This window comes from Rhinolophus sinicus, chromosome 8 (assembly GCF_057876585.1).
Source record: "Rhinolophus sinicus isolate RSI-liver-muscle chromosome 8, RSI-T2T, whole genome shotgun sequence".
Lineage (NCBI taxonomy): Eukaryota > Metazoa > Chordata > Mammalia > Chiroptera > Rhinolophidae > Rhinolophus > Rhinolophus sinicus.
Genome location: NC_142508.1, coordinates 30486618 through 30496624, shown reverse-complemented (window position 1 = coordinate 30496624; position 10007 = coordinate 30486618). Strand labels below are relative to the sequence as shown.

General features: G+C 55.4%; 2 non-coding genes across 2 annotated transcripts; both read right to left on the bottom strand.

Annotated features, from left to right (window-relative positions):
* LOC148757415 (5S ribosomal RNA) lies at positions 1–119 on the bottom strand. Its single transcript, XR_016022322.1, has one exon. It is a non-coding gene; the product is annotated as a 5S ribosomal RNA (ribosomal RNA).
* A 5649-nt stretch (positions 120–5768) lies between these two features.
* Positions 5769–5887, bottom strand: LOC148757414 (5S ribosomal RNA). Its single transcript, XR_016022321.1, has one exon. It is a non-coding gene; the product is annotated as a 5S ribosomal RNA (ribosomal RNA).
* Positions 5888–10007: the final 4120 nt, after the last annotated feature.

Below are 10007 nucleotides of genomic sequence, written 5' to 3'. Positions count from 1 at the left end.
AGCCTACAGCACCCGGTATTCCCAGGCGGTCTCCCATCCAAGTACTAACCAGGCCCGACCCTGCTTAGCTTCCGAGATCAGACGAGATCGGGCGCGTTCAGGGTGGTATGGCCGTAGACGCTGGGACCCGGCTGCCGGCGCCCCAAGAGCCTGCTCCCGGCCTGCCTCGTGAGCGTGCGCCGTGCTGCTGGGCCGCTCGGGTGGCGAGCATCTCCTCGCGGGCCGGCTCCGCCGGCGCCGCGCCTCCCGCCTGCTCCCCGCCTCCCCCGGACGCCGCCGGCGTGGGCGGCGGGCTACTCTTGGCCCGCAGCGAGGCCCCTCCGCGCCACCCGTGGCTCCACGGGCCTCTGTCACTTCCCTGACGGTGACAGAAGTCTCGGCGCCCTGGCATCCTGGGACTCCCCGGGCCCCGTACGGCTTACACCCCGCCCCCCCCAACCCCGCTCACCCCCACCCCCAGCCCCACCACCCCAGACCCGCCTGGCTGCTCTGCGGTCCCCCGCTCGTGGCAAGCGAGGGGGTCGCAGGGTCCTCTCAGGCCCCTCCGGCCCTAGGCACGCGCGGCCCTGGCCCTGGCACTGGCCGGCCCCACCGACTGGCCCAAAGCCACGGGGAGCCACCCGTGCCACCAGGGTGCAGCGGCTCCAGTCTGCCGTCACCCTTCGTCACACAGCCTTCCGTCCGGGCCCTCGCCCCTCCTCAGCGACCAGCGTCCCGCCCGATCTCCGGTCCCTTCACTGGCTACACGTCACCTCTCCTGACCCAGGGAGGTGAGAGAGAGGATGAGAGAAGGCCAGAGACGGAGCAAGAGAGAGGCGGAGAGAGACAGGCGGGGACTGTGGCGACAGAGTCCCAGAGAGCCGTTTCCAGGCTCTGGGCCTCGCGTGGAGGGGTGCTGCCTCGGGTGGTGCACGGTCATCAGCTGTGACCGCTTGGCCGTCAGCTGTTGCCAGTTGGCCATAGGCCACCGGTACAGCTGCGGTGGCCAAGCTAGGAAGCGCGGATGGTGGACTGCAAATTGCAGAGGGGCGCGGATTGCAGTTGGCCGGCTTGGCGTGTCGGTCGGTTGGTGGGTCGGTTGGTTGGCAGAGAAGCGGCCGGCAGGTTGGGGATCGTGCGGCTCCGGCTTGCTGTGTCTCCGAGCCAGCCGCCCGTGAGAAATGGTGCTATGAGACCCCTATCCATGGCTCCGTTGGTGTTCCTTCTTGGCCTCGCCATATCCTGCGTTCTTGTGCGGGCAGAGGGACTAGAGTCCCCGCAGGACAGGGACCGACAGACAGAACGGGGGGGGGGGGGGAGGAGGAGGAGGAGGAGGAGGGAGCGAGATGGAAATATACACGTATATGTGCATGTATGTATCTAGACGTACAGAGAGACATGGACAGAGACAGAGAAAGAGGGGGCTGGCACGCGGGGAGAGAGCTCCTGAGCGAGAGCCACAGCCCAACAGGCATGTCGCAGAGCCAGACGGACAGGGGGTGGAGGTTGAGGGTGGGGGGGACGCACAGGCTGGGACACGGACTGGGACGGACGCACTGAGGCTGTGTTGCGGTGGCAGCTTCTCCACCGGTGTGTGGTCGAGCCCGGGGCTGGGCTCCGCTAAGGAGGCAGTGCCCGGGCTTTGGCAGTCACCCTCAAAGCCCCCGGGGCGGGCCGCCAGGGTCTCCGGAGTGCCGGTGGGCTCCGAGCCCCGCCCAGGGTCCCGCCCGCGGGCGGAGAGTGGCAGCCCCAGGCACCCTCGTTGTGAGGGTTGTGTGCCTGCGTGCCTGCTCTTCCCCTTGTGGTGGTGTGGGGAGCTGGAGCATCAAGGGTTAAGAAAATGTAACTACAAGCAGAGGTTGGGAGGATGGCTGAGGGGAACTCCGATAAGCATAAAGAACAAACAGAAACAGACACCTGCTGTTCTGGGAATGGGACAATCTCAAAAGGTCTAAAGACAGTCAGGGCCAAACTTTGGAGAAACATAACTAATCTGTACTTGCTGCCTCAGCCGCTTTATGTAACCTTCTTGTTTCTGTCTGTATAAAAGAATGCTGAAAAATCAAGCAGGCGCAGCAGTCCAGTCAGAACTGCTCGCCCTCCCGATCCCATCTTTGTCTCTTGTCCAATTTTTTCTCTCAATCCTCACTCCCCACTTCAGGAACCGTTCGTCTCGTCGGCAGGCTCCGACAAGTGGCGCCCGAACAGGGACCTGACTACTGGGGAATCAGTGAAGGACTCCGCTTGCAAACGAGACGCGTCGAATAAGGTTAGTGAAAGCGGTGAGATACCATAGTCGGGAGTAAAATAAAATGGGACAGGGTAACAGTAAAAGGCTGTTTACTCACATGTTAAGGAGCATGCTAAAAGCTAGAGGAGTTAAAACCAGTGAAGCACAGTTGCTTCGATTTTTAGAATTTGTAGTACAAATATGTCCCTGGTTCCCCGAAGAAGGGACTTTAAACTTAGAAACTTGGGAAAAGGTGAGAGAGCGTTTACAGGGATATTATGATGCTCGTGGACCCTCTGAAGTACCAGTAGATACTTTTTCCTTATGGAATTTGGTTAGGGATGTGATCGATCCTAGACACGAGGGAATCAGATACTCTGAGAATGATCAACCCAAACTGGATCCCCCTGGGAAGCAGAGGTGCAAAGATTACAAGCTGCACTCACTTCCCTCTCTGTTCAAATGCAATTAGTCCAGGCTCAACAGACTGGGCCTTTATTAGAATCTCAATCAGAATAGAAGCCTGGGTTACAATGAAGCTCTCCTCCAAGTGTAGTTGCAGGGCTAGATCCACTGCCCGAGGCCCCTATCAACCGAAAAAGATTCAAGCCGCCAAGCTGCTAGTACAGGGGCAACTTAAAAAGGGACACATTGCCCCCTCCAATTCTCCCGGGAATTCTCCCATTTTTGTTATTAAAAAAAAAAAAAAAAAAAAAAAAATCTGGTAGATAGAGATTATGACAAGATTTAGAAAAAGTTAATAAAACCATGAAATGAAGGGGAGCCTTACAGACAGGCTTGCCCTGTCCTGCAGCCACACCAAAACACACATGTAAAATTGTTTTGGACTTCAAAGATTGTTTTTATACTATACCTTTAAATCCTGATGACTGCCCTGGATTTGCTTTCAGTGTTCCTTCCGTTAATTTACAAGAACCTTTTAAGAGCTATCATTGGCTAGTGCTACCTCAGGGAAGGGCTAGTAGCCCTACATTATGTCAAAAACTTGTATCAGCTGCAATAAAACCTACCCGAAGGACATTTCCAGATATTTACATCATCCACTACACGGATGACATACTTCTTGCCCACTCTTGTGAACCAAAGTTGCTTGCTGCTTTTGCTCATTTACAAGAAAAGCTCCACAATTATGGGCTAGTTATAGCCCCAGAAAAAATTCAGCAAGTGCCTCCTTACTCTTATCTGGGATATTGTTTAATGCCTCAGGCCATTGTGCCTCAAAAAAATACAAATCCGGCGAGATTGTTTAAAAACGTTAAATGATTTCCAAAAGCTACTGGGAGGCATTAACTGGATTAGACCTCAGTTGCGGTTGACAACCGGTGAATTACAACCTTTGTTTAAAATATTACGTGGGGAAGCTGATCCTACTTCTCCCCGCGAGATAACACGGGGAAGAGGCTTTGCTTGTATTTCTCCAGGTCCGGAAGAAAAACCTTTGTGAATTCCTGGTCGGTGTTAAACCATACCATGAGCGACAGCCCACAGAAGAGAAGACATCTGTAGATACCCATCCACGCCCCCTACTGTTCCATTCTTGTGTTTACACCTTATGTCTCTCTGTCTGGTCCCCCAAAGATGGTTTGCAGCCAAAGACGGGTAAGATATCTCACGGGAGATACAACCTAAGCCGGGCGGAACCGAGTGGGGACCCCCAATGAGCTGCCTTAGAAGATCCAAAAAGGAGCCTTTCCTCCCCTTCCCCCTGCCTGGCAAAAGCCATTGCTGTCTCTGGCTTTCCTCTCTCACCTGATTGTGAGAGAAGTCATGAGGGCAATGAAGATCAGTTCTCTCCACTTATCTCAACAGAAGTGTTACAATATGGGTGACTTGACCCTGAGAAGGTAAGACATCATGGGACTTTATGCTTCGGCTGTTAACAGACAAAGGGTGATTGGAATAAACATTTTTCTGCTATGAGGTACGAGTCTCACAGACCGTGTAAGAAAAAAATGTTACTCTTGATCTTATCCAGTTTCATAAAGAGGTCTTGACACTGCAAGAGACCTCTCCTTTAAACACCGATATAGCTGATACTCTCAACAAACTTGTCTCTAGTTTTCACAATGTATTGCCATCATACTCTTCAATGCTTCAAATTATGCCCCCCTCCCCTTGTAATTCCGCCTGTTGTGATCCTCCTGATACTATGTTTCCTCCCCTGCATCACAGAAGCTGTGATGGGGATAGTCACAGATATTTATGGAGAAATTCACAAAATAAGGCTCCACATGGCTAATAAACCAAAAGCCACTGCCCCTGTCTAACCCCGAAGGAGATCGGTAGCCAATGACGGGTAATGATCAGTGGATGTCTTACAACCTAAGACAGGAGTCGATCGCTTTGATGAAGGATATCCAATGACGGGTAAGTGAGAATGTCTGTACTGACCACCTAAGCCAGGCACGATCTCAAAAAATAAAAAAGGGGGAATTGCGGGGAGCTGGAGCATCAAGCGTTAAGAAAATGTAACTACAAGCAGAGGTTGGGAGGATGGCTGAGGGGAACTCCGATAAGCATAAAGAACAAACAGAAACAGACACCTGCTGTTCTGGGAATGGGACAATCTCAAAAGGTCTAAAGACAGTCAGGGCCAAACTTTGGAAAAACATAACTAATCTGTACTTGCTGCCTCAGCCGCTTTATGTAACCTTCCTGTTTCTGTCTGTATAAAAGAATGCTGAAAAATCAAGCAGGCGCAGCAGTCTAGTCAGAACTGCTCGCCCTCCCGATCCCATCTTTGTCTCTTGTCTATTTTCTTCTCAATCCTCACTCCCCACTTCAGGAACCGTTCGTCTCGTCGGCAGGCTCCGACATGGTGGTCTCTCCTGGAGCCCGAGGGCGTGCGGGGTGTTGGGGTGCTGCTCTCTCCGTCCCCTGGTTTGTCCCGGCTCTTTTTCCCCTGTGTGTCGGGGCCACTGCGGCCGGCGGGAACCGAGGGCTCCTGGCTCTTGTGGGAGACGGGAGGGGGCGCGCGCGCGCGCGCGCGCGCGGGGGTGTGGGGCGAGGTGCCTGCCAGCAGAGACAGAGGCCCCCGGTGGGGCGGGGCGGGTGGGCATCCCGTTTGCCGGAGGACACGCCTATCCTGTGTCTCGGGGCCCAGGTGCAGGCACAGGGATGGTCGTCCCCTGGGCTCGGGCCGAGGTGCAAAGGACCGGCACGTCCTGGGATGGAGAAAGCCTGGTGGAGGCCTGCGCCGGCAGGCAGCCCTGGGCTTGGGCTTTGGGGGCGGCGGGGGCGGGGAGCGGGAGGGAGCGCGGCGATGGCAGCGGCGGCGACGGCGGCGACCGCGGCTCGGCGAAGGGCTGCGGGCTGTCGGCCTGCGGGAGCGAAGAGGACTGAGAAGAGGGTGTGGGGGGGAGCCGGGGCCGACGGGCCTGGCGTGCGGCCCGGGCTGCGAGCTTGTAGTGCCGGGCGGCTGACCCGCCGCTGGCCAGGGGTACCTTCGGCTGGCTGGGCGGCAGAAGAGGGGCAAGGGGCGCCAGGGGTTCGGAGGGAGCCACGCCGGGGCGGCGGCGCAAAAGGAGAGGCGAGCAAAAGCCTACAGCACCCGGTATTCCCAGGCGGTCTCCCATCCAAGTACTAACCAGGCCCGACCCTGCTTAGCTTCCGAGATCAGACGAGATCGGGCGCGTTCAGGGTGGTATGGCCGTAGACGCTGGGACCCGGCTGCCGGCGCCCCAAGAGCCTGCTCCCGGCCTGCCTCGTGAGCGTGCGCCGTGCTGCTGGGCCGCTCGGGTGGCGAGCGTCTCCTCGCGGGCCGGCTCCGCCGGCGCCGCGCCTCCCGCCTGCTCCCCGCCTCCCCCGGACGCCGCCGGCGTGGGCGGCGGGCTACTCTTGGCCCGCAGCGAGGCCCCTCCGCGCCACCCGTGGCTCCACGGGCCTCTGTCACTTCCCTGACGGTGACAGAAGTCTCGGCGCCCTGGCATCCTGGGACTCCCCGGGCCCCGTACGGCTTACACCCCGCCCCCCCCAACCCCGCTCACCCCCACCCCCAGCCCCACCACCCCAGACCCGCCTGGCTGCTCTGCGGTCCCCCGCTCGTGGCAAGCGAGGGGGTCGCAGGGTCCTCTCAGGCCCCTCCGGCCCTAGGCACGCGCGGCCCTGGCCCTGGCACTGGCCGGCCCCACCGACTGGCCCAAAGCCACGGGGAGCCACCCGTGCCACCAGGGTGCAGCGGCTCCAGTCTGCCGTCACCCTTCGTCACACAGCCTTCCGTCCGGGCCCTCGCCCCTCCTCAGCGACCAGCGTCCCGCCCGATCTCCGGTCCCTTCACTGGCTACACGTCACCTCTCCTGACCCAGGGAGGTGAGAGAGAGGATGAGAGAAGGCCAGAGACGGAGCAAGAGAGAGGCGGAGAGAGACAGGCGGGGACTGTGGCGACAGAGTCCCAGAGAGCCGTTTCCAGGCTCTGGGCCTCGCGTGGAGGGGTGCTGCCTCGGGTGGTGCACGGTCATCAGCTGTGACCGCTTGGCCGTCAGCTGTTGCCAGTTGGCCATAGGCCACCGGTACAGCTGCGGTGGCCAAGCTAGGAAGCGCGGATGGTGGACTGCAAATTGCAGAGGGGCGCGGATTGCAGTTGGCCGGCTTGGCGTGTCGGTCGGTTGGTGGGTCGGTTGGTTGGCAGAGAAGCGGCCGGCAGGTTGGGGATCGTGCGGCTCCGGCTTGCTGTGTCTCCGAGCCAGCCGCCCGTGAGAAATGGTGCTATGAGACCCCTATCCATGGCTCCGTTGGTGTTCCTTCTTGGCCTCGCCATATCCTGCGTTCTTGTGCGGGCAGAGGGACTAGAGTCCCCGCAGGACAGGGACCGACAGACAGAACGGGGGGGGGGGGGAGGAGGAGGAGGAGGAGGGAGCGAGATGGAAATATACACGTATATGTGCATGTATGTATCTAGACGTACAGAGAGACATGGACAGAGACAGAGAAAGAGGGGGCTGGCACGCGGGGAGAGAGCTCCTGAGCGAGAGCCACAGCCCAACAGGCATGTCGCAGAGCCAGACGGACAGGGGGTGGAGGTTGAGGGTGGGGGGGACGCACAGGCTGGGACACGGACTGGGACGGACGCACTGAGGCTGTGTTGCGGTGGCAGCTTCTCCACCGGTGTGTGGTGGAGCCCGGGGCTGGGCTCCGCTAAGGAGGCAGTGCCCGGGCTTTGGCAGTCACCCTCAAAGCCCCCGGGGCGGGCCGCCAGGGTCTCCGGAGTGCCGGTGGGCTCCGAGCCCCGCCCAGGGTCCCGCCCGCGGGCGGAGAGTGGCAGCCCCAGGCACCCTCGTTGTGAGGGTTGTGTGCCTGCGTGCCTGCTCTTCCCCTTGTGGTGGTGTGGGGAGCTGGAGCATCAAGGGTTAAGAAAATGTAACTACAAGCAGAGGTTGGGAGGATGGCTGAGGGGAACTCCGATAAGCATAAAGAACAAACAGAAACAGACACCTGCTGTTCTGGGAATGGGACAATCTCAAAAGGTCTAAAGACAGTCAGGGCCAAACTTTGGAGAAACATAACTAATCTGTACTTGCTGCCTCAGCCGCTTTATGTAACCTTCTTGTTTCTGTCTGTATAAAAGAATGCTGAAAAATCAAGCAGGCGCAGCAGTCCAGTCAGAACTGCTCGCCCTCCCGATCCCATCTTTGTCTCTTGTCCAATTTTTTCTCTCAATCCTCACTCCCCACTTCAGGAACCGTTCGTCTCGTCGGCAGGCTCCGACAAGTGGCGCCCGAACAGGGACCTGACTACTGGGGAATCAGTGAAGGACTCCGCTTGCAAACGAGACGCGTCGAATAAGGTTAGTGAAAGCGGTGAGATACCATAGTCGGGAGTAAAATAAAATGGGACAGGGTAACAGTAAAAGGCTGTTTACTCACATGTTAAGGAGCATGCTAAAAGCTAGAGGAGTTAAAACCAGTGAAGCACAGTTGCTTCGATTTTTAGAATTTGTAGTACAAATATGTCCCTGGTTCCCCGAAGAAGGGACTTTAAACTTAGAAACTTGGGAAAAGGTGAGAGAGCGTTTACAGGGATATTATGATGCTCGTGGACCCTCTGAAGTACCAGTAGATACTTTTTCCTTATGGAATTTGGTTAGGGATGTGATCGATCCTAGACACGAGGGAATCAGATACTCTGAGAATGATCAACCCAAACTGGATCCCCCTGGGAAGCAGAGGTGCAAAGATTACAAGCTGCACTCACTTCCCTCTCTGTTCAAATGCAATTAGTCCAGGCTCAACAGACTGGGCCTTTATTAGAATCTCAATCAGAATAGAAGCCTGGGTTACAATGAAGCTCTCCTCCAAGTGTAGTTGCAGGGCTAGATCCACTGCCCGAGGCCCCTATCAACCGAAAAAGATTCAAGCCGCCAAGCTGCTAGTACAGGAGCAACTTAAAAAGGGACACATTGCCCCCTCCAATTCTCCCGGGAATTCTCCCATTTTTGTTATTAAAAAAAAAAAAATAAAAAAAAAATCTGGTAGATAGAGATTATGACAAGATTTAGAAAAAGTTAATAAAACCATGAAATGAAGGGGAGCCTTACAGACAGGCTTGCCCTGTCCTGCAGCCACACCAAAACACACATGTAAAATTGTTTTGGACTTCAAAGATTGTTTTTATACTATACCTTTAAATCCTGATGACTGCCCTGGATTTGCTTTCAGTGTTCCTTCCGTTAATTTACAAGAACCTTTTAAGAGCTATCATTGGCTAGTGCTACCTCAGGGAATGGCTAGTAGCCCTACATTATGTCAAAAACTTGTATCAGCTGCAATAAAACCTACCCGAAGGACATTTCCAGATATTTACATCATCCACTACACGGATGACATACTTCTTGCCCACTCTTGTGAACCAAAGTTGCTTGCTGCTTTTGCTCATTTACAAGAAAAGCTCCACAATTATGGGCTAGTTATAGCCCCAGAAAAAATTCAGCAAGTGCCTCCTTACTCTTATCTGGGATATTGTTTAATGCCTCAGGCCATTGTGCCTCAAAAAAATACAAATCCGGCGAGATTGTTTAAAAACGTTAAATGATTTCCAAAAGCTACTGGGAGGCATTAACTGGATTAGACCTCAGTTGCGGTTGACAACCGGTGAATTACAACCTTTGTTTAAAATATTACGTGGGGAAGCTGATCCTACTTCTCCCCGCGAGATAACACGGGGAAGAGGCTTTGCTTGTATTTCTCCAGGTCCGGAAGAAAAACCTTTGTGAATTCCTGGTCGGTGTTAAACCATACCATGAGCGACAGCCCACAGAAGAGAAGACATCTGTAGATACCCATCCACGCCCCCTACTGTTCCATTCTTGTGTTTACACCTTATGTCTCTCTGTCTGGTCCCCCAAAGATGGTTTGCAGCCAAAGACGGGTAAGATATCTCACGGGAGATACAACCTAAGCCGGGCGGAACCGAGTGGGGACCCCCAATGAGCTGCCTTAGAAGATCCAAAAAGGAGCCTTTCCTCCCCTTCCCCCTGCCTGGCAAAAGCCATTGCTGTCTCTGGCTTTCCTCTCTCACCTGATTGTGAGAGAAGTCATGAGGGCAATGAAGATCAGTTCTCTCCACTTATCTCAACAGAACTGTTACAATATGGGTGACTTGACCCTGAGAAGGTAAGACATCATGGGACTTTATGCTTCGGCTGTTAACAGACAAAGGGTGATTGGAATAAACATTTTTCTGCTATGAGGTACGAGTCTCACAGACCGTGTAAGAAAAAAATGTTACTCTTGATCTTATCCAGTTTCATAAAGAGGTCTTGACACTGCAAGAGACCTCTCCT